The sequence below is a fragment of the Dipteris shenzhenensis genome, chromosome 15 (assembly GCF_047967505.1).
Source record: "Dipteris shenzhenensis isolate YYH24624 ecotype China chromosome 15, Dip_SZ_1.0, whole genome shotgun sequence".
Lineage (NCBI taxonomy): Eukaryota > Viridiplantae > Streptophyta > Polypodiopsida > Gleicheniales > Dipteridaceae > Dipteris > Dipteris shenzhenensis.
Window position 1 is genome coordinate 6,894,917 of NC_141610.1, and position 24,509 is coordinate 6,919,425.

At 41.0% G+C, this 24,509-nt stretch overlaps 1 pseudogene; it reads right to left on the reverse strand.

Moving 5' to 3' along the window:
- Nucleotides 1–10,783: 10,783 nt before the first annotated feature.
- The window catches only part of LOC147893277 (pentatricopeptide repeat-containing protein At3g09040, mitochondrial-like), a 59,165-nt pseudogene continuing 45,439 nt past the window's right edge, over nt 10,784–24,509 (reverse strand).

Sequence of the window (24,509 nt, forward strand, 5' to 3'; positions counted from 1 at the left end):
GTTGAGGTTGGTATACAACCCTCGATGGTTTATTAGCAAGCATGTGGCTCGAGCCTGGATTTCGTTTGTAGGGAGCTTGAAGCTTCTAGTCGAGGGATGGAGCACACTACAGGAGCACTGGAGAAGGAGCATTGCAGAATAGTCGAAAGGTGCAGCTTGTTGAAGCAGAGTTCGTTGCAACTACTTGGCTGCAACTTTCGAGCCGTCCAGTAACTGCTTGGCTACAATGAAGGACTAGCTATGGAGTAGGCAGTCTTGCAATGAAGGACTAGAGATGGAGAGGGCAGTCTGTGGACTGCATGGGGGTAGCCAGGAGTTAGCGGCTGGCTAAGCTTTAGTCGTGGGTTTAGGGCAGAGTCGAAGGTAGGTAGTCGTAGAAGGTGGCGGTTATAGATGGCAAGCTATCCGTAGGCACTAGTGTATGTGTGCCGTTTGTGAGCTAGTTGAAGAGCACTGGAAAGGTGAGTCAAAGGAAATGGCTAGTAGTCAAGAGCTCAACCTATACTTTTAGAGCCTTTGCTTGTGAAGGTCCTTGTAGGAGCTTACTATCGAGAAAACTCGCTCTTTCTCTCTCTCTCAAGGCAACACTCAAGAAGTCTCACAAAGCATTCTCAACTACATCTAAAACTGATCTAGACTTAGCTAACCTGGGCTCTGATACCATGAGAAAAGAAGGGATCAAGGAGGATCAAAGCACCATGAGATAGACATAGGGTAGCAAGCAGTCAATCTATTGCAATGTGTGTTCTCAACAATACATGATAGGCTTCTTATATAGAGAGAGCCTTTAGAATAGTCAAACCATGTGGGATCCTCTCATCCACATCTCTCCTTGTGGATATCCTCAATCCACATCTCCACATCTTGTAGTCCACATCCTAGGGTGTCTACTTTAATTCTTTCCTATACCATACCTTATCCCTTTAATCTATGTGCTCATGGCACCATATCTCAACACCTCCTCTTGGTGCCATGATCCTTTGGCTACTGCAAGGTGGTCAGATGTGAGTTACATTCCATTAGTTGCTGATGCTCTTAGCAGAAAGCCAAGTATTAATCACATCACTACTGTAGAGACCTAGCCTTTCAAAGGTATGAAGAATTCTTATCAAGGGGATCCAGACTTTTCTCATATATAGTACAAATTAGAGAATAATAATTGGAATCCTACGTTGGACTATTCATGCAATGATGGATACCTCTTTTATCAAAAGAAATTATGCATCACTCGACCCTTTAGACAAATTGTAATGGAGGAAATGCACCAACCACCATATATGGGACATAGGAGAGTGACTGCCACTTTACAAGTGATAGCAAGAGAATTTCATTAGCCTACTATAAGAAAAGATGTGGCTAAGTTTGTAGCCGAATGCATCACTTGCCAGAAGATCAAGAGTTATAAAGGAAAGACCCCAGGATTGCTGATTCCTTTCCCTATTCCTACGCAACCTTGGGAACAAATATCCATGGATTTCATAACAAGTTTTCCTACTATAGCGAATCAAAATGATATGATATGGACAATAGTAGATCGCTTTAGTAAGCAAGCTTATTTCATCCCATGCAAGAAGAACTTAACAGCTTAGCAAGCTGCACATTTATTCATCAAGCATATCTTTGTTCATCATGGCTTGCCAAAGATTATAGTGCCTGATCGAGATTCGAAGTGTTGCAGTAATTTCTGGACTGCATTATTTCATAATCTAGGCACTAAGTTAGATTTCTCATCAGCTTTTCATCCAGAATCGAATAGACAAACTGAAGTTACAAATAGTACTATTCTAGATATGATAAGAGCTTATGCAGGAAGTCAACCAAAGACTTGGGACAAATATCTTCATCTCTTACAGTTTGCTTATAATAATACTCCTCATTCTGCAACTGGAAGAGCACCCTTCGAGATTATCTATGGGAAGGTTTTACCTATTCCTGTCACACGATTGACCCATAGAGTGGAGGCAGTAGATGCATTTACCCATGACTATCAAAATATTCTCAAAGAGGTTTGAGAAGCCATTGCAATAGCTCAAGAGAAGTACACAAAACAAGCAAATAAGAAACGAAAACACATGCTTTTTAAGGAAGGTGATTATGTACTTCTTTGGATTGAGAGAAGAAGATTGAAGAGTGTTGAGAAATGGCTAGTAATCAAGATGTCCCCACGTTTTTATGGACCATTCAAGGTGATTTAGAAAATCAATGATCTAGCTTATAGGCTTGAATTACCTGATAATTGGAAAATACATAATGCTTTCCATGTCAGCCTCTTAAAGCCCTTCAAAGGACCTTTACCTATTCATCCTGTCTATGAAGAGGCTCCATTGATTGTTGATGAAGAAGAAATTCTAGAACCTGAATGCATTATCGATCATCAACAAACCTCGACTCGAAAAGGAAATGTCTATACTAAATACTTGCTCAAATTTAAGAACCATCCGAGAGTTGATGCTTAGTGGATGCCTAAGTGGTTCTTTTGAACTTTTCTAGACCTCATTAGTTCCTATAATCAAACATGCAAGTGAGGTCAGTTGCAATCCAAGCAAAAGGGATGTTATGAAAATTATATTTCTGATATATCTTGCTTTGGACATTATTATTTTAGTCAAGTGTGACTATGGCAAAGTACTCCATAGCAGCACACCAGACGCCGCGGGGGTCCTAGTGGGGATACTTTGTGTGGTTAGTTGGGGATGCCTGACTAGCTTGTGTTTTTCCACGCTAGATGGTTGGTATTGTGGGTGATTCCATGTTGATACTGATGTTGCTAGTGTTACTGGTGTTGTGCTTGATTATTGTGCTTTGAACGCGGCGGTTATGTTGGGATCAATTGATTCGATGATTCATTCAATCGATTGTTAATAACTAATGTAATTGGCGGCTTAAGTACAGGTGATGGAACTCATAGTGAGGATTGGAGTTAGTGCGAGGGTACCGATCGAGGTGTCGCATAGTGCATTATATATGGCCATGGGCCAATTTTGTATTTGCTTTATTATTGCAAGTTTGAGCAATATATTTTATAGTGGACATAATTCATTTTTGGGCCTTAAGATGGCTATGTAAAGCAAATCTCTCATTTTGGAAAAGAGGGATAATTTTGGCTCCTTGGTGCTTTTATGAAATATCATAAATACTCTACATGAGGAAGCTTGAGCCACTCATCTAAGGGGGGGGAGATTGTACCCAGTCTGCTATTGCTTTTGTGGTGTGATTGTGTTCTTCTTCTCCAATTGATTAAGTGGTGGATTTGTGAGTGAAAAGAAATACCTTTTGGTTTCAATGTAATGTCCCTTGGAGGTTCAGTTAAGTAAAGAAGGAATTTGAAGCTTTGATCATGCTTAAGTGCAAGCACCCCAAAATGACAAAGACATAGAGTCTTGTTGGAATAGCATACTTAGATTGTTTCTAAAAGTTTGACTTAAGCATAAGTTCCCGCGTTTGTTGGATCAATGGTGAAGTAGCAAAAACTAGAGAAGAGATTGAGCCTCAAGTTACTACTCATCAATGAAATAATTAGTGAAAATCTAGTCTCATGAAAGTGGTGCATGATCTTGGTGACTTCTAGGTAAGAACCAAGGAAAGGATAAGTCTTAGGATCCTTGTTGCCTCGCTACTGCCACCATTAGTGAAAGCAAGCCCGCAAGGCCAAGGCAACAAATGCTATGAGAGGCCATAGCAAAAAAGTGGAACAAGGCACAAAATAATAGTGTTGTGTGGGCTTCCTTATAGCTGATTGAAAGGGAGAGGTGTGCTTTGGCTTTTGTGGCCATGCCAAACATTTCTACAAAAGCAACATGGATTTTGAAGGAACATGTGCTTGTTCATCATGAATTTTCTTGCAATATAGAGAAGATGCTTTTCCTACACTATCACGAGCATGCGTAGCATCCAAGAGATTTGTCTTGGATCAACATCACCATCTAAGGGCTCAGCTTCTCACATTAAATGTCTCGGGTAATCCCACAAACTAAGATGCAATCGAACAGCTCACCTGTGGCACCGACTGTCCATCTTTGGATCAAAGGCCTATTGAAGGGCATGCGTGAATTGCCTAATGTGTACCATTGCATTAACCGCATCCATCTAAGGGATCACAATGCACTCTTTTTTGTAGCCATAGGATGAGAGAACATCCTATGTCCACGTTTCGATGGCGGCACAGTGCGTGTGAGGATTGTCGACTTCTACGTGCATTTATGGAGGCGGATCCATGCATGGGCTGCAAAGTTCTGCCCCCTTCTACAATCGACCCTAACCGTTAGATCCAATGGAGATCTAATGGTGAAAATTGAACTACCATCTAGATTAATGTGGGTGTGCCATATGGAGGACTTCCTTGTTACACAATCAACAATGTCCATTAGATCTTATAGATGTAATGGTCCAAATGCAACCACTATGCCTATGGCATATAATACATGCCACACTATCTGAACCATTGGATCTTGCAAGATCAACGGCTATGGATAAGATGGATCGATGCCCTTGATTATTGCCCCTAATTTGATGGCCAAGATCACCTCTGCTACTAAGTTTTTGAATTTCCCTTTATGTTGGTAAAAGGGGTGAAGGTTCAAACAAGCATTTCACCAATGAGGAGGAGGCAAATTTCCAACATTATTTAAATGCTTGAGCCTCCTCATTGGTGGATTGCTAATTTTGTGATTAGAGGAAGAATTAGGCTCTTAAGTTAAAGGGCCCTTTTTGACCCCAAGTCTCCCCTTATGAGCATGCTCAAACTTAAGTTTGAGCATGTGACAACTAGATGATTTCATGTGCACTAGCTTCTATCTATAGATTATTCTTTGGTTTGAGTGTGCCATAGAGGAAATGTTCATGCATCCAATTGAAATATATTGTTAAGATATTCTTATAACATGTCACCTTTGCCACAAAACTTTCTAGATAGCACCTGAAGGAACTTAAGTTTGAGCATGCCTTTGTTAAGGCTAGGCATTGTTTACCACAGTGAAATGATGATGCTTACTAATGGTTTTTTACCATTCTTTTTGTTTCTAGGTGCGATGGCTAAAACTAGGCTATTGTTGTCCAGCATTTGTTTAAGGAAGCTAATATACAACTCACCACAATTTGTCTTGACTAAAGAAGTGGACTTGGTTGGTTCTTGTGATGAAAAACCAAATCCTATTTGTTGGTTTGTCAAAACATATGATTACTCAGGGGGTGTACAAAGGAGATGTCCACCTCCATGTCTCCTTAAAAAATACAACATATGAGGATACAAGGATAGTTTGGAATGTGGTGGAGGCATAAGGAAGTCATGCAACTCCCTACATTGCAGTTGTTGTGGAGTTTAAGATAATTTAAAGTTGGAGAGAAAGAGTGACATTGGAGCATCAAAACACAATTTAAAAAAATATATATATAACAACATAGCTGTGGTGGAAAATAGAGAAGAGGAAACATTCAACAGGAATCTACTTGCAACATTTGATGATGCATCCTTGGATGGTGGAAAGGATGTTGGATCAAAAGAAGGGATCAAATTGCCAGAAAAGTGGAAGCCTAACTATCCATTTGGCATGCACACCGTCTTTGACATTGATGTCACAAGGTGCTTTCAAGACCCAAAACATAAGGTGTACAAAGGAGTGACAAGTTCATATGTCATGGGTCTCCTTAAGGACTACTTGAAGCACCTACACATTAATGTAGACTTGCAGTGATGGCAAATGTTATGCCCTTTGACCCAAAAACAAATCTTCCATTGCAGGCTTTGAGCTTAGCTTAGATTGAATAAATGAACTACTGGGTCATTTTGGGAGCACACTCCATACAAGTAGCGAAGTTTGCACTGTATTCCTGATGAAACAAAAGCCATAGCAACAATGTATAAGACCAAAAAAGCCAGAATTATACTAAATTATCCTAGTAAGGATAGCATGCCGATATCCAAGGATGCTAATCTAATGGTTGTAAAGGCTATGTAGAAAGACCCCTTCATTGAGCAGTTAGGGCAAGCTAGAGGTCAATGGATGGTCTTTGATACACCAAAGAAGCAAAAATTGGTTGTTATAAGGAATGACCAAACTATTATAGCTCGGGATGATTTTGTGGAGACCGTAGAGTGCACGATGTAAAAGGGATTCCAAAAGTGAACATTCACATGGTCACATGCGAGGATTATATTTTTTATACATGGGTGGATACAATGCAAAAGTATGTCTCTAAAATCCTATTAAATACAAGGGGTTAAGAAAAGAAACTTGAAGATAATAAAGTTGTTAAAGGAGCAAAAAATTGGGAGGCTCAAGTGAGCACCAAACACTATTAAACTTAATGCCACATTGTTTTGTTGTTGTGTGCAGGGATTAGAGGGTGATCAAGTTTAAAAACTACAAGATGAAATTTGAAATTGATCACCATGGACATGGACGAGTTTTGCAAGAACATGAAAGGTGAAAAAGCTCAGATAGGGGCTATTGTGACATATCTAAAGGAATACAAATGTGGCAAGGGAAATTGGGAACAATTGCATGCAATCTCTGGTATAGGGGAGAATGAGTATGAGCAAATATACCCCTGATCTTGAGAATCATTGAAAGAAGCATGGTATACACATGGTTGAGCAGATATACACATGGCCTTGAGAATGGTTGAAAGAAGCATTGAATCAATCAGACACCAATAGACACCCTTGGGACAGTTGTTACTATTGAACCACAATTTGGGAGGGTGGCAAATGTCTGCAAGATTTGTTGGGAAATTTTCAATCGGTTTAGTGATTGCAAATGTGGAATTGCATAAAAATATATCAGGGGCATGGTCAAAGGAGTACTTCAATAATTGGACTGATGAGTTTGTTTTGGTGGCATTCATGTGATTTGAGCTCATTTGGTAACCCTTTATGTAGTGTTGGAAGACATTGAGGGATGCTTTCAATGTGAAGTGGGATATTACAAGTCGCTAGGAGAGAAAAGCCTCGTGACAAATTCTTTCAAACGGTACTTGATAAAATGAAGATTTTAGTCTAAACCACCATGTACTTAATGACCAAGAATAAGCACTCTTAGGTGAAAATAATATGAGTTTATGCATTCTTGATACAAGCACCTACTTTTTGGGAAATGAACTCAACTTGGTTATTATGACTTGAATTCTCTTATTTGTGTTTATACTTAGACATTCACCATGTGAGGTTGGTAGGTATTTGCAATGAGAATAGATAATTTGTTTGTATGGCATACTAATCAAATAGTTTTTCTACCAATCTTAGGTACAAATCTTGTCACAAGAAATAAAAATGAAAAAGAAGCTTCATTTATTGAAAACAATGTGATTGAAAAAAGCATTGAATTTCCAAATTCTATGGACAACCTAGAAGATTCTTTTGAAGAGTTACTAATTGAGAAGATGGTTGAATACTTGCATATAGTCATACTAGATCTTGATGGACTCTTGATGCATAAATTTGAGAGTTCAACCAGCCACAAAATATATACTATTGGTGGACAAAAAAGGGTTGTGTTACATGCTGTTGCATCGAGTTCTTAAGCGCTATCTGTAATAGCTTTAATATTGGAGTGTGGTCATGGTGGACATTTCTACCAAGTATCAAGCTTTTAGAGCATGTACCGAGAAAATAGTTTTCTTTCTTCATGACTTTGGGACAAGAACATTTTGATTCCATGTTTGTTAAGATGGGATAAATGTAATGTGGAAGCACAATTTAAGCCCTCGTCTCAAGCATGTAATATGGAAGCACAATTTAAGCCCCTATCTCGAGCATGTGCACAATATTCAAATATGTGTATGAAGAGAAACACTATCCTTATAGATGATAGTCCATACCAGCGGTGCCTCAATGATCCAAGAATTTTTTTTTTTCAAATCCATTTGTAGGTGCGACCGGAATGATGAGCTCATGACAAGGCTTTTACCCTATCTATCAAAATTGAGACAATTTCATGATGTTTGGCTAGACAACAAATTAACAAGGTATGGGCAACAACCTATGATACCAAGTCATCCATTTTATAAAAACTTTGAACATGTCATGAGGATGCACCCAGATAATGAAAGTAGTGAGAGCTTGTCAAAAGCAAACTCTGGACACTCATCTACACAGAACATTCTAAACTCTATGCAGAAAAGAACTAGACTAAGGAGCATATCAAAGATCCCAAGAGCCCATAGCAGTAAACATAAGAAGTCAAACAAAGAGCACTGAAGTAGCCATAGAAGAGCAACACATGCAACACAAACTTGGTCCATCAATACAATTGATAGAAGTGCAAGTCAAAATATTGAGAGAAATGAGACCTCTACAACGTATAAGTGACATAGAAGCTATACTTAAAGAAATAAAACCTAGTTATAATAGATCCTACACAACTAGACATGTGGCCAAGAGATATTTACAGCCATTGGAAGCTTGGAAACAAGGATCTGTCTCTTGAAGCTTGTCTTCTGTTTGGATGTCAATGTCTTCTTTACAAAAATGGACGAGGCATTTTCATTGTATTTGTAAAGACATTGTTGTCAATGCAATTATACATTGTTCAAGAATTTACATACTTGTGTTTAATAAAAATAGCATATTTGGATCATTTTCTGTGAAAAGGTTTATGCCTTGTGATTTGTTCCATTTGCAAATTTAACGTGTGTCTAGGTACTTTCTCATCAAAATGTTGATTTTGAAACAAAACAAAATGATGCCATAAAGTCCACTCTTGTCGTTTTGTGTGGAACTAACATAATATATTTGTGTTAAGCTGGTAAGGCATATTTATAACTGTGAGTACAATCATTTTCACAGTGGCACAGCGGGCTAGTTTCCATTACTAGAGCCAAAAAACCAAGATAATGGGAGCAACAGGAGTTAACAACACGAGCTTAACTGGGAACAAAGGAGTAGCTTAAATCCGGTACTGCGAGGGACTTAAAGGTGTCAAGATGCTTCTATTGTTTTTGGAAGCTACCATGTATATCTACGAGCAGGTTCCATACCGTGACAAAGAAAACTAACGCCGTTATATTAGATCTCACATGACCACACATGCAACCAAGTGATACTTACACCCATTCAAAATTACATACACCAACATCTAGCTACTGAAGAATTGTAATTTTTGTGGATGTCAACGACTTTCTTTCGAACAATGGAAAATGCATTTTCATTGCATTTTATAAATTTGATATCAAGATAATAAAACACAATTATGAAAATAAGAAGGCTAACTATAAAGGAGATGTTATTAAAGGCACAATACACAAGGAAATAATGTAAGAAGCACTAAGAAATATTACTCTTTAAAGAATGATGTAATTAGGCAAACCAATTTTGCTCAAATATGCTTTTAAAAACCAAAATGAGTACATAAATCCTAACTCATGCAACTTGACTACATAATCGTCACACTCTATCAAATTTTACTAGTAAATGCTACAAATTTAGTACATAAATCACACACTTTATCAAATTTGACTCCAAATGAAGAAATGTATGAGGTAAAACTTTGTCAACTTTCTATATTATTGGGGCTTGGAATTTTCCCAAAGTTTTTTAAAGTCTTAACTAGACCATTGAACATTTGTTTGTATATAGTGGTAAATTGCGCTAAAGCAACTTTCACGTCAACTTCAAACAATTCAAGTACCAAATACCTCATTGAGAGGGTGTTGTCATTTGGACTAGTAGAGGAATTGGGTTGGGCACTTGGCTTAGTTCATAACTTTATTTCTCACGTGTTTTTAGCCGCAAATTCACATAATGAATGGCTCAACATTCTAGTAAAATATATAACTTTCAATCTACAACTCCAATGAACATGACATCAAAGACAACATTTTTTATTTTGCCAAAAAAATGCCATGCCAAAATTACTATTTGAATAGCATATTTAAAATTCACATTAGTTCAACGTAATGGAGTGGACTTTTGTTAAGGTAAGGGCAAAAGAGAGTCATTACGTAAATTCGAATTAGCCAGACCTAATATAACCTAAGGCTGGCGCGAGCAAGCTGGGAGGCAGCCAGTAGAGAGGGTAGGCAGCAAGAGCACGGGCTGGAGAGGAGAGGGGGCAAGGGGAGGACTGAGGCGAGGAGGGGCAAAGGGAAGGGGAGGCAAGGAGGAGGGGTTGAGGTGAAGAGATGGCGAGGGGAAGGAGAGGGAGAGGGGAAGGGGTAACCTCAAAGGGGCACTGCGCAGCGAGGAGGGAGAGGGGGTGCCGCACTGAGGGAGAGACGAGATGGTTCAATTTTTCATTCTGTTTTTCCGCATGGGAGAGGTTTTCTTTTAGGAGTTTCGGGGCACGCGAGGGTAACTTCAAGGTAATTTTAAGGGCGACTCTAGCTAATATTTGTAACTCTACCCTAGTATAGATTCGCCCAACAAACTACACTTCCATAACTCCATAGGGGACAATGACCTACACTTTCTTAACTGTGCTCCTCTCTTAAAAATTACCCTAGGTAACTTAGGTTAAAAATTACCCTAGGTTATTTGATTTCATTGAAAACGAGGGTAGAGACTAAGTAATTCGAATTTGAATATAAAATTTAAGAGCACATATTCACATCTAATAAAGGCAACTCGCTAAACCACCAATCATGGTCCAACTAAATTTCATCCTCCTCTAAATATGTCTCACCTATCATCATTCTAGAAGCCACGTTGAATTGGCTATTGTAAATTTCCAGCTTACTATAATTCCCACAAGCACACTTTCCTTTGGCATGAAAACTGTCTGCATCTCTAACAACAATAGTTCGCTGCTCTATCTTTGATGTCAGTGCAGTAATGCATGAAACCTTTGAAACCTTAAGGTGCCGCATGACCATAATTACAAACCCGAAGATTCTTGACAGTATGTGTGGGTGTCCCGTTAGGTGTATTGATTAGGGCACATCTGGTAGCCAGCTTCTCACTAGGCCCCATAACCCTTTTCCTTTGCATTAAGGGATATGTCTCGTAACACCCAACGCAAATCTGGGACATTACCTTCCTCCCTCGTTTTGAGGGAATGATGATGATCTAGCTTTGCCTTGTATCCCCACACAGACATGCACAATCCCACTACAGTCCTGGCCTCTTCCTTGCTTGTTTCTCTACTTCATTTGCTCCACCTTCTTCACATCTTCCTGCCTGTGAACATCTGCATAAATGTTAGACATCAAGACATAAGATCCTGCATCCCTTTCATCCAATTGCACTGCATGTTCAAAGGCCAGTCTTCCAAGCTCCACATTACCCCACTTTCGACAAGCAGCCAACACTGTATGCCACGCTACAGGAGTAGGATGGAAAGGCATCATCTTCACCATCGCTACTGCCTCCTCTAATTGGCCTGCACGGCCAAGGAGATCAACCACGCCAATATGGTGTTCAACTGTGGGAGTGATGCCATGATCTCTGCTCATGGCCTCAAAGTAATCCTGGCCGTTATGCACTAAACCCATGTGACTGCATACAGTAAGAACAACAGAGAATGTGACCCCATTTGGCTTTATCCCTTCTCCTCTCATTCTCTCGAGCATTTGGAAAACCATTTCACTTTTTCCTTGCTGGGCATATCCTGAGATCAGTGTGTTCCACAAGACTACGTCTCGAACTGGCAGTTTGTCAAATGCTTCACGTGCTTCTGCAAGCGAGCCAGACTTGGCATACATATCCACCAAGGTGCTGCCAACAAAATGATTTCCTTCCAGTCCCTTTCTGGCTATCTGGACATGCATTTCTTGGCCCTTGTCCATGGCTCCTATGGTGCCACAAGCTTTCAAGCTGCAGACAAACGTGACAGCATTAGGTGAGAGACCCTCCATTTGCATGTGTTCAAGACAATTCAGGGCTTCCTCACCAAACCCCTGCTCGGCATATCCTGTGATCAGTGTGTTCCACAAGATCACCTCCCGAACAGGCACCTTGTCAAATGCTTCCTGTGCTTCTGCAAGCAAGCCACATTTGGCATACATGTCCACCAGAGTGCTGCCCACAAAATTCTCTCTATCCAACCCTTTTCTGGCTATCTCAGAGTGCATTTCTCGGCCCTTATCAATGGCCCGTATGCTGCCACAAGCTTTCAAGCTGCAAACAAACGTAACAGCATCAGGAGAGAGACCCTCCAGTTGTATCTGTTCAAAACAGTTAAGCACTTCTTCACCAAGCCCTTGCTTGGCATTTCCTGCAATCAGTGCATTCCATGAGACTATGTCTCGAACTGGCAGCTTGTCAAACACTTCCTGTGCTTCTCCAAGCGCGTCACATTTGGCATACATATCCACCAAGGTGCTGCCAACAAAATGATCTCTTTCCAGCCCCTTTCTGGCTATCTCAGCGTGCAATTCTCTGCCCTTGTCCATGGCTCCTATGCTGCCACAAGCTTTCAAGCTGCAAACAAACGTGACAGCATTTGGAAAGAGACCCTCCATGTGTATCTGTTCAAGACAGTCGAGTGCTTCCTTACCAAGCCCATGCTCCGCATACCCTGCCATGAGTGCAGTCCACGAGAACAAGTCTCGAACTGGCAGCTTGTCAAATGATTCCCGTGCTTCTGCAAGCAAGCCACATTTGCCATACATATCCACCAAGGTGCTGCCAACAAAAAGATCTCTTTCCAGCCCATTTCTGGCTATCTCAGCATGCATTTCTCGGCCCTTCCACATGGCTCCTATGCTGCCACAAGCTTTCAAACTGCAAACAAAGGTGATGGCATTCGGGGAGAGACCCTCCAGTTGCATCTGTCCGAGACAGTCCAGTGCTTCCTCACCAAGCCCATGCTCAGCAAATCCTGCCATGAGTGCAGTCCAGGAGACCTCGTTTTTAACTGGCAGCTTGTCAAAAGCTACTCGTGCTTCTACAAGCGAGCCACATTTGGCATACATATCCACCAAGGTGTTGCCAACAACAAGAACTCTTTCCAGCCCCTTCCTAGCTATCTCGGCGTGTATTTCTCGACCCTTGTCTATGGCTCTTTGGATGCCACAAGCTTTCAAGCTGCAAACAAATGTAACATTATTTGGAGAGAGACCCTCTAATTGCATTAGTTCAAGAGAGTTCAGCGCTTCCTCACCAAGCCCCTGGTCAGCATATCCTGCGATCAGTGTGTTCCATGAGACAACATCTTGAACTGGCAGCTTGACAAACGTTTCCAGTGCTTCTGCAAGCGATCCACATTTGGCATACATATCCACCAAGGTGTTGCCAACAACAAGATCTCTTTCCAGGCTCTTTCTGGCTATCTCAGCGTGCATTTCTCGACCCTTGTTGATGTCTCCTATGCTAGCACAAGCTTTTAAGCTGCAAACAAATGTCACCGCATCTGGAGAGAGACCCTCCATTTGCATCTGTTTAAGACAATTCAGAGCTTCCTCAGCAGGCCCATGCTCTGCGTACCCTGCCATGAGTGCAGTCCACAAGATCGCATTTCGACCTGGGAGCTTGTCAAACACTTCCCGTGCTTCTGCAAGCGAGCCACATTTGGCATACATATCAACCACGGTGCTACCAACAACAAGATCTCTTTCCAGCCCCTTTCTGGCTACGTTAGCATGTATTTCCCGGCCTTTGTCCATCGCTCCTATGCTGCCACAAGCTTGCAAGCTGCAAACAAATGTAACAGCATTTGGAGAGAGACCCTTCAATTGCATCTGTTCAAGACAAGTCAATGCTTTCTCGCCAAGCCCATGCTTGGCATATCCCGCTATTAGTGCATTCCACGAGACCTCGTTTCGAACTGGCAGCTTATCAAACGCTTCCCCTGCTTCTAAAAGCAAACCACACTTGGCATACATATCCACTAAGATGCTGCCAACATAGATATCTCTTTCCAGCCCCTTTCTGGCTATCTCGGCATGGATTTGTTTGCCTCTTTTTGCATCTTTCAGCGTAGCACAAGCCTTCAATACGGCCACGAAGGTATACTTGCTAGGGTGTACAGAATCTTCTTGCATTTTCTGGTAGAGGTTGAGGGCATGCTTTGAATTTCCAGATTTAATATAACCCCAGATGAGAGAATTCCAAGAATATTCATTCCGATCAACCAACTTGTTAAAAACCTGCTGAGCATCGCATATGCTTCCAACTTGGACCAAGATTGGGACTAGGTAGTTCCCAAGAGATCTATGATCATCCAGCCCATTTTTGCTCACGTAGGCATACAAGCGTTTGGTATACGCCAAGTTTTTCTTTGTTCTGCATTTGTGGAAGATGCATGTAAGGTTTTGGATTGAAGGTGGCTGCTGCATCCCTTCCATAGACGTGAGTGCCTCCTCTAAGCTGAGCGTTTCCCAGCCATTCTTCTCGCACAGTTCTTGAGCTCTAGATGCATTGCCGTTTCCTTCAGCTTTGCCAGACTTTTTCAACAATCCACGGTCTTGGGGCTGACCAGTGGATGCTTTGAGCTTGTTCTCGAGCATGTTAACCGAACCTGGATTGCAACAGCCGTCCATCCATAGGGACTTCTTGATAATCTTATGTTTGAAATCTGGAGAGCTTGGGTCGGATACGTCAGTTGCATGAAAGGGATCTCTGCCTCCAACAGTACATACGTTCATCATCATCGCGAGAAGCTAGGAAGCAGCCGTGTAGTGTTAGTGCTTGCCCGCATGCATCGCCTGTAGTAAATTGGGCTCATTCAAAGTGTTCATAGCGGAGTTCAAAGAAGCATCCTGAAGGCTCCGAATTTCTTGCAAAGAAGAAATGCAGTTCTTTTTCGTGATTGGGCAAGGCTGCCAAGCCAGAATTTCTTGCAAAGAAGATATGCAGTTCTTTTTCGTGATTGGGCAAGGCTGCCAAGCCAAACAGATACGTTGGAGACTCTTTAACGTGAGCTGGAGAGCCACCTCAGCTCGGGTTGGATATGTCCTCTGGGTGGTGTGAACTACCCACTCCACTTGTTGGCGTCTCTTTGGCTCTCCTCAATGTTGCCACGTATCTTAGGCCTGATACACACCTCCACGTGCCCACCCACACCACAAAAGGGGTGGGTAGTGTTTGTTTACACATTGGCTAGACACATGAAAATAAATAAAAGGAGAAATAAATGCAAATTAAGTGACTTGGTCCTACGTGGTTAGAGTATGCAGCCGGTCACAAGCTCATGGACACCCCCCCTTTTATGCCTCCAATTTTACACGACGCCACATCGCAGCCAGGTACATATATGCCCCTACCTGCCACACCTGGGCGAACAAAGTTGTGGCTATAGCATCACAACCATGAACTAGTGATCGGCCCATGGGGACTCGCTCTTATGGTCTTAGAGCTTGGCCACATGCACATAGGCTTGAAGGGTCAATCTTGGAATGGCGTGGTATTACTAGGGCCTATGAGGGTTGCCCATGCTAGAAGAAGAGGGGCAACTAGAGAAAAGAGGCTTGGAGCCACATCTAGGTGCGGTGGGTGGCGAAAGGGTGAGGAAAGGAGGGGAGGGGGTGGCGGGTGAGAGGGAGAGGGGGCGGGCTGTTTCGCAAAGTGGAGAACATCAACATGGATTGAGGGTGAAGCCTTAGTGGTGCTTAAGGAGGAAGATGCTCTCCTTTAGCCTTAGGAGTAGCTTGTGGGTGACATTACTTTGAGGAAGAAGCCAAAGGTGGCTTGTGGAAGAAGTTTCTCATGTAACCAAACTAGACTATTTTAGCTTAAAACTGGTTGGACTTAGTTCCCATGTAATCAAACTTAGATCCACCATTCATCACCCCACCTATTACCTCAGAGTGTAAATGTGATGCTATTGGTTCATGTCCTTCAAGACTACAACTAGGAAGTCACTAGACTTTGCTACACATGACCCCACACTAAATCTAGTCCATTGGAGGGAGCTAGGAGGCAAATATTTCAGCGTGTTTGACCCAGAAAAACATTAAGTTATTGCCATAAAAAAAGTGTTACTAGTCATAGGGAACATTTCTGATATGATCTTGAAGATTCTAAATAAATTTTTGCAAAATATCACTCAAATGGCAACACTTCATCAACAAATTGGCAACGTTGGCCAAGACCATCATCAACTGAAGAAATTGAATATCAAGGTAAAATAAGATCATTGGATCTTCATCAACAAATACTATCATCCCATTCTACATTCAATCAAGTGGCAACACTTCATCAACAAATTGGCAACATTGGCCAAGACCATCATCAGCTGAATAAATTGAATATCAAGATAAAACAAGATCATTGGATCTTCATCAACAAAGACTATCATCTCATTCTACTTTCAATAATTTTGGCAATCAAGTGGCAACATCAAATCATTACAAGTCATTATCGACCATCTTTTTTAATTATTGGCTCATTCAATAAAGGAAAGTCAACATCATTAAAAAACTTTTACAATCATGCACATTTTCTATTGATCAAGAGAAAAAAAATTCAACATTTTATTGATCATTGATTCTTTAGGTCTACATCTACTTTTATGTGCAACGTACTTAGTTTGTGCAACGTCAAGAGAACTAATGTTCATCTCAGCAAAGCACATGTACAAAAATAAAGATCTTTCTATCTATCAAGATTCTTATTAACAACTTTTTGTATCACTCAATTGAACATGACTCTTCTTCGGCTCTTTCGATTCAATGACATTTGGTTGAGTCATGCTCTCTTGATGATGATAGCCTTGGCTATCCTTATAGACCTACACATGCCTATGTGGAGACTTCATAGGAGATTATAGTGAGCATATTAGCATGGCATATTTGGAAATTTAGGTGCATAGAGGCCTTGGATGGTTCTCAGGCCCACCTTGTAGTGTAGACCTTAGTGGCCGTTTGGGGAGCATGTAGGGGTCTTCTCGGGAAGCCTCTACCAGGAGGATTCTTGTCCATAGAGAGTGGAATGGCTCCTTGTTCTTCTCAAAGTCCTCCACAGGGTTGAGGTGGCATTTTTAGTCTCAATCGTGGATTTTTATAGCTTGATTTTTCCATATTTGGGTGTTTTTTTTCTTATGCCTTGCATTATGTATTCTTCCCTTGAGCTTTGCTCTTGGAGTTTCTTTGATACTTGATAGAAGCCCTTTCATACTTGATAGAAGTCCTATCTTTGCCAAAATAAAAACACCAATACTAAATGAATTTTCTCCAAATTTCTTAATCAATCAGTATGTGGAAGTAAGCCTTCTATCAATGAAGAAACCATTTTTTCTTGCAATGGGTAAGCCTCCATTAGTGAGCACCTTATATCAACACGGTGAAGCATCACCATCACAAAAAGTTTTTTCATAACCCTCTTTTAGAGAGAACCATAGTTATTAGGTTGGGTAAGCACTACTTATGAGCACTGCCTTTCATCATAGTAAGCCTCCAAAAGTGAGCGCCTCTAGTAATCCAATTCGTAAGCCTCCATGTATGAGCAAATTCCAATGCATCACACAATTCAAATGCCGATATATGCCACAGTACATAGACAACATTTTATTTCTTTGATGAAATGAAGAAGAATTTTGGAAAAGCACTTTATGTTCCACATTTGATGTTTCTCCAAATGAAAGTCTTTCTTCTCTTTGCAATCTCTAATTTTAGAATAAAAGCTATGTTGTATCTAATTCTAAACAAATTTTGTTTCTTGCAATACTTGCCATTTTTGTGACTTGGAGCCTCATGTGGTAGCATAAAATTTGAAATTATGATCTATATTTGATGGAGGAAGGTGGAGCTTGGATTTGAAAAAACTTTCAAGCTCATAGGGAGGAAAGGAGAGCGGGGTAACATGATTCAATTTCAAAACTCAATGCTAGAGAACGGTTTTATGCATCAAAATTTAAAAAGATGAAGAAAATTATTTTTCTTAAGTTGAATCAACATGGGTTGATGGTTTAAGAATATAGAGATAGATTCTTACATCTTCAAAACTATGTAGAGGGTTTAGAGTCTAGACTAGTAGATTCATTTCTTCGTTAAGGTTAGTTCTCCGCCAAGTAAGCTCCCAAAATAAATGCTATTCCATTGACTAGCAAGTATGTAGACTCTAGAGGGTTTAGACTAGTAGATTCATTTCTTGGTTAAGGTTAGTTATTCCACAAAATTTCCTTGAGTCACCAAATATTTACAAAATTATTTAAAAAAAATTAGTCTTTCTATGCATCTCTTTGTGCTGGTTCATAATGAAAAAGCTCATATACAAGCATCTATGATTAGGGTAAAATGTGTTGCATTAACTAGAAAGTTTGTAGAGGTTTGGAACCAACCAATTTGTTTGTTAGTTGAGGGTATTTCTCCTCTAAAAACTTCCTTGAGGTCGGTGAGGACAAGGGCTATAGGATAAAAGCTACTCCTAGCAAAAGTAACTTCCCTACCCATTGCCATCCTAAGATCACATAATGTTTCCAATCAAAGCTCAGAGCTTGAATTCTCAACCATGAACAGAGCCTACAATTCACATGATAATCAAGGTAGTTGACCATACCTCTTAGGGACCTCTTAGATGGCTAATTGCCCTAATATCAAACCCACATTCATTACTAGACTAAATTTTAGATAGCCCTAGGATTAACTATCATTTGGATTTGATTCCAGGTTTCTACCTTTAAAGTTAAATGTGGGCTACTACCTAAAAATTGGTCTTGGTTGCCCTTTTAGAATATGTTCTGTGCTACCATCTAGAATTACACTTCGATGGACATTGGCAATAGTGCCATTCTCCACAAATTGAGAATGGCACTAGTGCCAATCGTCATGGATTGGTTGTTTGACGCCAATATCCAAGATTGATGGAGAATTGCACTCACGCCAATCTCAATCTCCATGCTTTCATGGAAATTTGTGTAGTGCCATTCCTCCCTTAAATGGTGGAGATTGTCACCAGTGCCATTCCTCTCCTAGATTGTGCAAATTGGCGCTAGTTCCATTTCTCTCATAAATCTCCACAACCACGTATTGCGATTGGAATTGGTTCCAATCTCCATGCTTTGATGGAAATTGTTGCTAGTCCATATGGAAGTTGTGGATATTGGCACTTGCACAATCTCCCTGTGAGTTTGTGGATAATGGCACGAGTGCCATGCAAGGGGAGAGTGGAAGTAGTGCCATTCTCGTCGTGGCATGGGCAACTGCAGAATTGTAGTAACACCAAGTGTATTGCGACACAGGCTGAGACCACAAAGGTCGAGATATAATGCCACACAGGCCGATGAGACCACAAAGGTCAAGATATAATGCCACACAGGCCGAGACCACATAGGTGGTATTTGCTGGATGTATAGTCCACCACCTAGCTATTAGCCCCAATTCCAAAGCGACCCTAGGTAGTGTGCTAGGCCCTATAGAACCTGGCTGTGTTAATAATAACTAGTTTCCTCTTTTGTATTCACCTTCAACATCTCTATTGGAAGCTAACTTGTAGGGTAATGCATTAATAGAATTTCCTTTTTCTACAAATAAATAAGATGAATGTAATTGTAGATGGTGGCTCTGGGGTAAACATCATTTTAGTAGATGTTTTCAATAGGCTGAAGCTCAATAATATGAAGCCTTCACGATCGCGAGTTTGAATGGCTAATCAATGACCACTTGAACCACTAGGTATGCTTTCTAATGTTGTGCTCACTATTGGGGGAAATCACTATATAGTGAGTTTGTTGGGAATTCCTATGGAAGGTAATGCTTACCCATTGTTACTAGGGGGCAATCACTACATAGTGAGTTTGTTGATAATTCCTATGGAAAATAATGCTTGTATATTGCTACTATGGAGACCTTGGTTAAAAAGTACAAATGTGTTACATGATTGGGAATTTGAGTTGAGGACAATCAAGACTAGGGATAAGGAAGTGCCAATTCCCAACCATAACTAAGACTAACATTGAGTTTCTTTTGGTGTGGCCGAGGTGCCTCATGGGACATTCAATTTGGTAGCACATCTTCTTTAGCGAGCCATTGTTTCATGAAGGGACTCAAATTGCTTGTATCCTTTGTTTCTCATCATTTGCTCTTGCCCTTGCACACTTTTCTACCCTTGCATACTTGCTCTTTCTATCATCCCCATCCCCACTTCAACCATGTCTTCAACTACCTTTGAAATGGAAGAAAGGCCTGTTAAGAAATAGAAACTATTGTTGTAGCTCCAAGGACCCAATCCAATTGATTGAGTGTCTAAGACAATCAAAATTCTCAAGAGGATGGAAAACCTACCATGGTTTAATGTTTGGAGCCCTACTGTGGTAGACAATTCTTTATGCAGAAGCATTTAGGCCTGCACTAATGCCATTGGGGTCTTCCAAGTGAGTGATGCAAGCAACTCTAGCCCACTGTGATGATCAACTTGTAGCAAATTTTCTCCACTAATCGTAGGGCTACTTGATTAGTAAGGTGAATGATGTAGAAAAGTAGCCCTTCTTTTGGTTTCTTGCAGAGTATACAAGCCTCAAGAAGAGCCTTGGTTAAACTCCATGCACATTTGTGGCTAAGGCCATATGCGACCAAGGCTGGTTGGGGATCTTCACAAAGACATTTGACAACTAACTGGGGGGTGCCTATGTGCAAAATGCAAGCTTATCCCACACCTCTGCATGATCCAAAATAAGTTAAAATTAGGTGTAGTGAGATGGTCAAAGGAACCACATCTTGAAGGGCCTTCAGTGCTACTACTCCTAACCAACACGCCCACTAGTTCAAGTGAACCATCGATTGGACCAAAAAGGGCAAGCGCAACGAAAGTAGACGGCTTGAGAACAACTACCAGATTGAGCTCTAGCATGGAGGAGCTAGAGGTAACTGTATTAGAGTCCCTTTCTAGGACCCCACCCCCTCCTCCACCTAATTTTCTTTAAATAACTCAACCTACCACCCTTCACCTTCATAGGAAAGCTCTTAGTTCAATTGTTGAGTCTCCTCAGATATCCCCCCTCCACACATGAGGTGCCTTACTCTCCATATACCCCCTCTGGTCAATCTTCTCCCACTCCACTAGATACCACCACTACTAACCCTGAGTCCCATTCTTCCCCTCCTCACACTTGAGCCTCCCCAATTCACTTAGCAGTGGCACGTATAGGAAATGATGGTGAGGCAATTGGAGCCAACAAAATTGAAGGAGGAGTCACTACTAGTGTTTGTAGTGAGAAGGAGGGCCTAGTTCCAAACAATAAAGTTAATCGGGATAGAGTTGACAAAGGATATTTAGGTGGCCAAGTGAACCTTAAACTAGGAATCGGAAGAGAGGAAGCTCAAAACAAAGAAGGAAAAGACAAAGAACACACCAAAGGGGAAGGACAAGTTACAAAGATAGCACAAGACTTGGCACAAACTGGTGTGAACACATCACCGGACAAGTTCATTGTAGAAATAGAGATGGAAAAGGAAGTATCAGAGGATCCTTAGGATACTATGACACATGTAATGCATTTTGAGGGGACAACATAATTTAGGAGGATTGCGATTGAGGCAAAGCGAGAGGCCCAGACTGTTTATCCACTATCAAGAGTTAGGCCTAAGATTTGGCCTTGTGCCCTTGTCTACAAAGAATTGAGACCATTGTGGCTCACTTGGATCACACAGGGCAATGTATTGTAGGAGAACCAATTGGTCCCAGTGACCATAGTTCCTCGGGCCAAGACGACACACCACAAACATACTCTGATGAGTACAAATCAATATGAACTTGCATGGGAGCTGCTCAGAATAATCTTGAACATGGCATAACATATGATAGCCTGACCGTTGTGTGAAAATCGAACAAGGGAATAAGCATGTGTGTGTGTGTGTGTGTGTGTGTGTGTGTGTGTGTGTGTGTGTGCGTGCGCGCGCGCCCACCCTAACCTGGGTCCACACAGCTAAAAAATAAAGGAGTGGGTCCCTACCTTTCCAAGTGTGGGGCCCACTTCACACACACAGGCACACACATTTATACCTATTGGGGAAGTATACATGTGTGTGTGTGTGTGTGTGTGTGTGTGTGTGTGTGTGTGTGTGTGTGTGTGTGTGTGTGTGTGTGTGTGTGTAAAGAAATAAGTGTTTTTGTGAGATACATTTACTAATAAAAATTTGTGTGTGTGTGTTTTTAAGATTTAGATAAGAACCCCTCAAGAAGGTCCAAGAATATATGAACGACAATTCTACATCAAATGATATATGAAGAAGGTATTACTAAAGACAAAAATATGGTTGAATCCTAAAAAGAGAATATTTCTAGGATTACAAAGAATTTTTCCCAGACAGGACCTTTGCACTACACTTCAACTAGCCACGCTGATACCTACCACCATCCAACCAGCTTAAGTTAGGAATCTAGCTTAAACTACTAGGAAAGACAAGTGTCATAGCATAGCTAGACTTGTTATCGATGTCCAAAGAAAAGTAAAAGATTAATCCATTGAAAAAATTAAATGGATTTGGAAAATTCCATAATCCATGAACACACAAATATCGGGATTGAAAATTTATTCTATCCTTTCACACACAAAAAATATCCTTACACATGTACAAAAACCTTTTATAAACAGCCATATAAAGAAAAGGAAGCCATTTGAAAAAGTAAAGGTCTATAATTGTACTTTTCACCAAAAAAAGTGTTAATGCTTTTCCTTTTTAAGAAACTTCTCATTCCATTAAAAAACCTTCCTTATATTGCCTAACTTATATTGAAAAAAATTGGTTAATAAAGCTTTTGCAACAAGCCTAATGCATAAAGCATCTACCGGCCCAAAAAGGAATACTTGGACCAAGGTGAAAGGGTCCTAAGGCACAGAAAGGAATACATGCATATAGCATCTATAAGGCATAAAAAAGGAATAAATGGACCACGGTGAAAAGGTCCTAAAGTCCTTTCTATTAGTATGGCTCAAGGCCTAAAAACATCTTATTGGAAGGTCATGAGGTCCCAATTAAATGTCTCGTGCTTCTAAGGTTCTTAATTCCATTTTATGAACCTCCGCGTGTAGGTGTGTGCTAAGTGCTTTAAATGGTGAATGTCATTGTACTTTGTAGACTTTGTGAACTAGGTACCCAAGGGCCAAGACTGTGCCATTATTCTCGTGCGTGACGTCACGGTCGGTATTGTGCAATGTGCACCATTGAAGCTCCGTGAGCTTTTGTATCGTATTATTAGGATACCTCCTTCATTAATGCCTTGAAGGGAGTAAGGGGATATGATTCACGTGAGATTGTCATCGCGAATCCCGCTTCATTCCCCTATGCAATAAGGCCCATGCCTTAGACTCCCCGCCGTGGCTGCCTCTCCACTTTATTGCATTGGGACTTTGGGAGGAAGGCTCAGATGATGTGGCGTGCTTGCACAGTGGCAGCTCCATTAAAGTTGTTGCACCTTGTCCAAATCAATATGAAAGTATTACTTGGATAAACAAACCACAAAGGTAAGTTCTTACCTTATCACGATATCGCCGATCTTTAGTGATATCCAAGACTTCTTTTATGCAACCACGCAACAGTGAAAGCCAAGACTTCTTTTCCTCCACCCAACTATTTATGGTGTTTTCGATGGAAGAATAGGTGGTCTTTATAGAGGTGTCCTCCCCATAGATGAAGGGTCACCTTGGAGATGAAGGGTCACTTTGTCTTTTCATTACCCATTCCTTTGCCATAAAAATCAAGGGTCTCTTGCTAATTTCTTATATCCCACAACCCACGTGCATATTTTTATTTTTTGATCTATATTCAAGGGTATATTATTGAAAAATTAGCTATACCTTATGGCCTAGTGACTTTAGCACAAAATCTTTTTTCCACAAAATGAAGGGCCATTCACCTTTTTACTTACCTTATGCCATTACAAATTCTTTATGCCCAAAAATTAATGGTCAATTGTTAATTTCAAATATCCCATCATTTTTGTGCATAATTTTATTCCCTTATCAATAAGCAAGGGTCAATTATATATTATTGACCAAATAGCAACCTTTTATGGTCATGTGCTATATGTAAGAAAATAATACAATGTCTGTGCTCAATAGATAACAAGATCTTGTACACAAGAGAGAAAAGCAGATAGTATGGAGAATCAAAAAATTTGATTACTGTAGAACTGATGCAATAGATGGCGCTGCCTCCCAGCCGTGCACTTCTGTGAAAGAAGCTTCGATGGCGTGCTGGAAATAGTAGAGAACAGAGGCTAGATGCTAAGGAATCAGGTTGCTGTAGCTAGTGATGAAATGGGCTTCACAGGCTTGCTCTTATATAGCCACTAGTCGTAGTCGGTTAGACCGAATTGGGTGACCGACCTAGTCTACCCAAAACGGCCATTGGTCTTGAAATAGGCCACCGACCACACGATAGAACCGGTGCGTAAAATAGAGCAACTAACCTACGGTCACCATTCGGCCCAGAGCCATCCAGGATCATCTGAGGCTCCAAACGGGCCCCGTAACCCGAGAGTGGGTTGCCCCGAGAAATGCTCCATCTACCCTCAGTGCGGTCAGTCATGGGATGCCTTCCCGCACTTGCATATAGCCTAGTTGGCAGTGTGCCAACTCCGTCCAGCCATCAGGCCACACATGGCCCCCATCTAGTGTCCAAACCAGGACCTACCGGATAACCAAGCCACTCAAATGCCTTCTCCTCATATGGGGGACTTACAAGTAGAGTTAGCTGGTTCC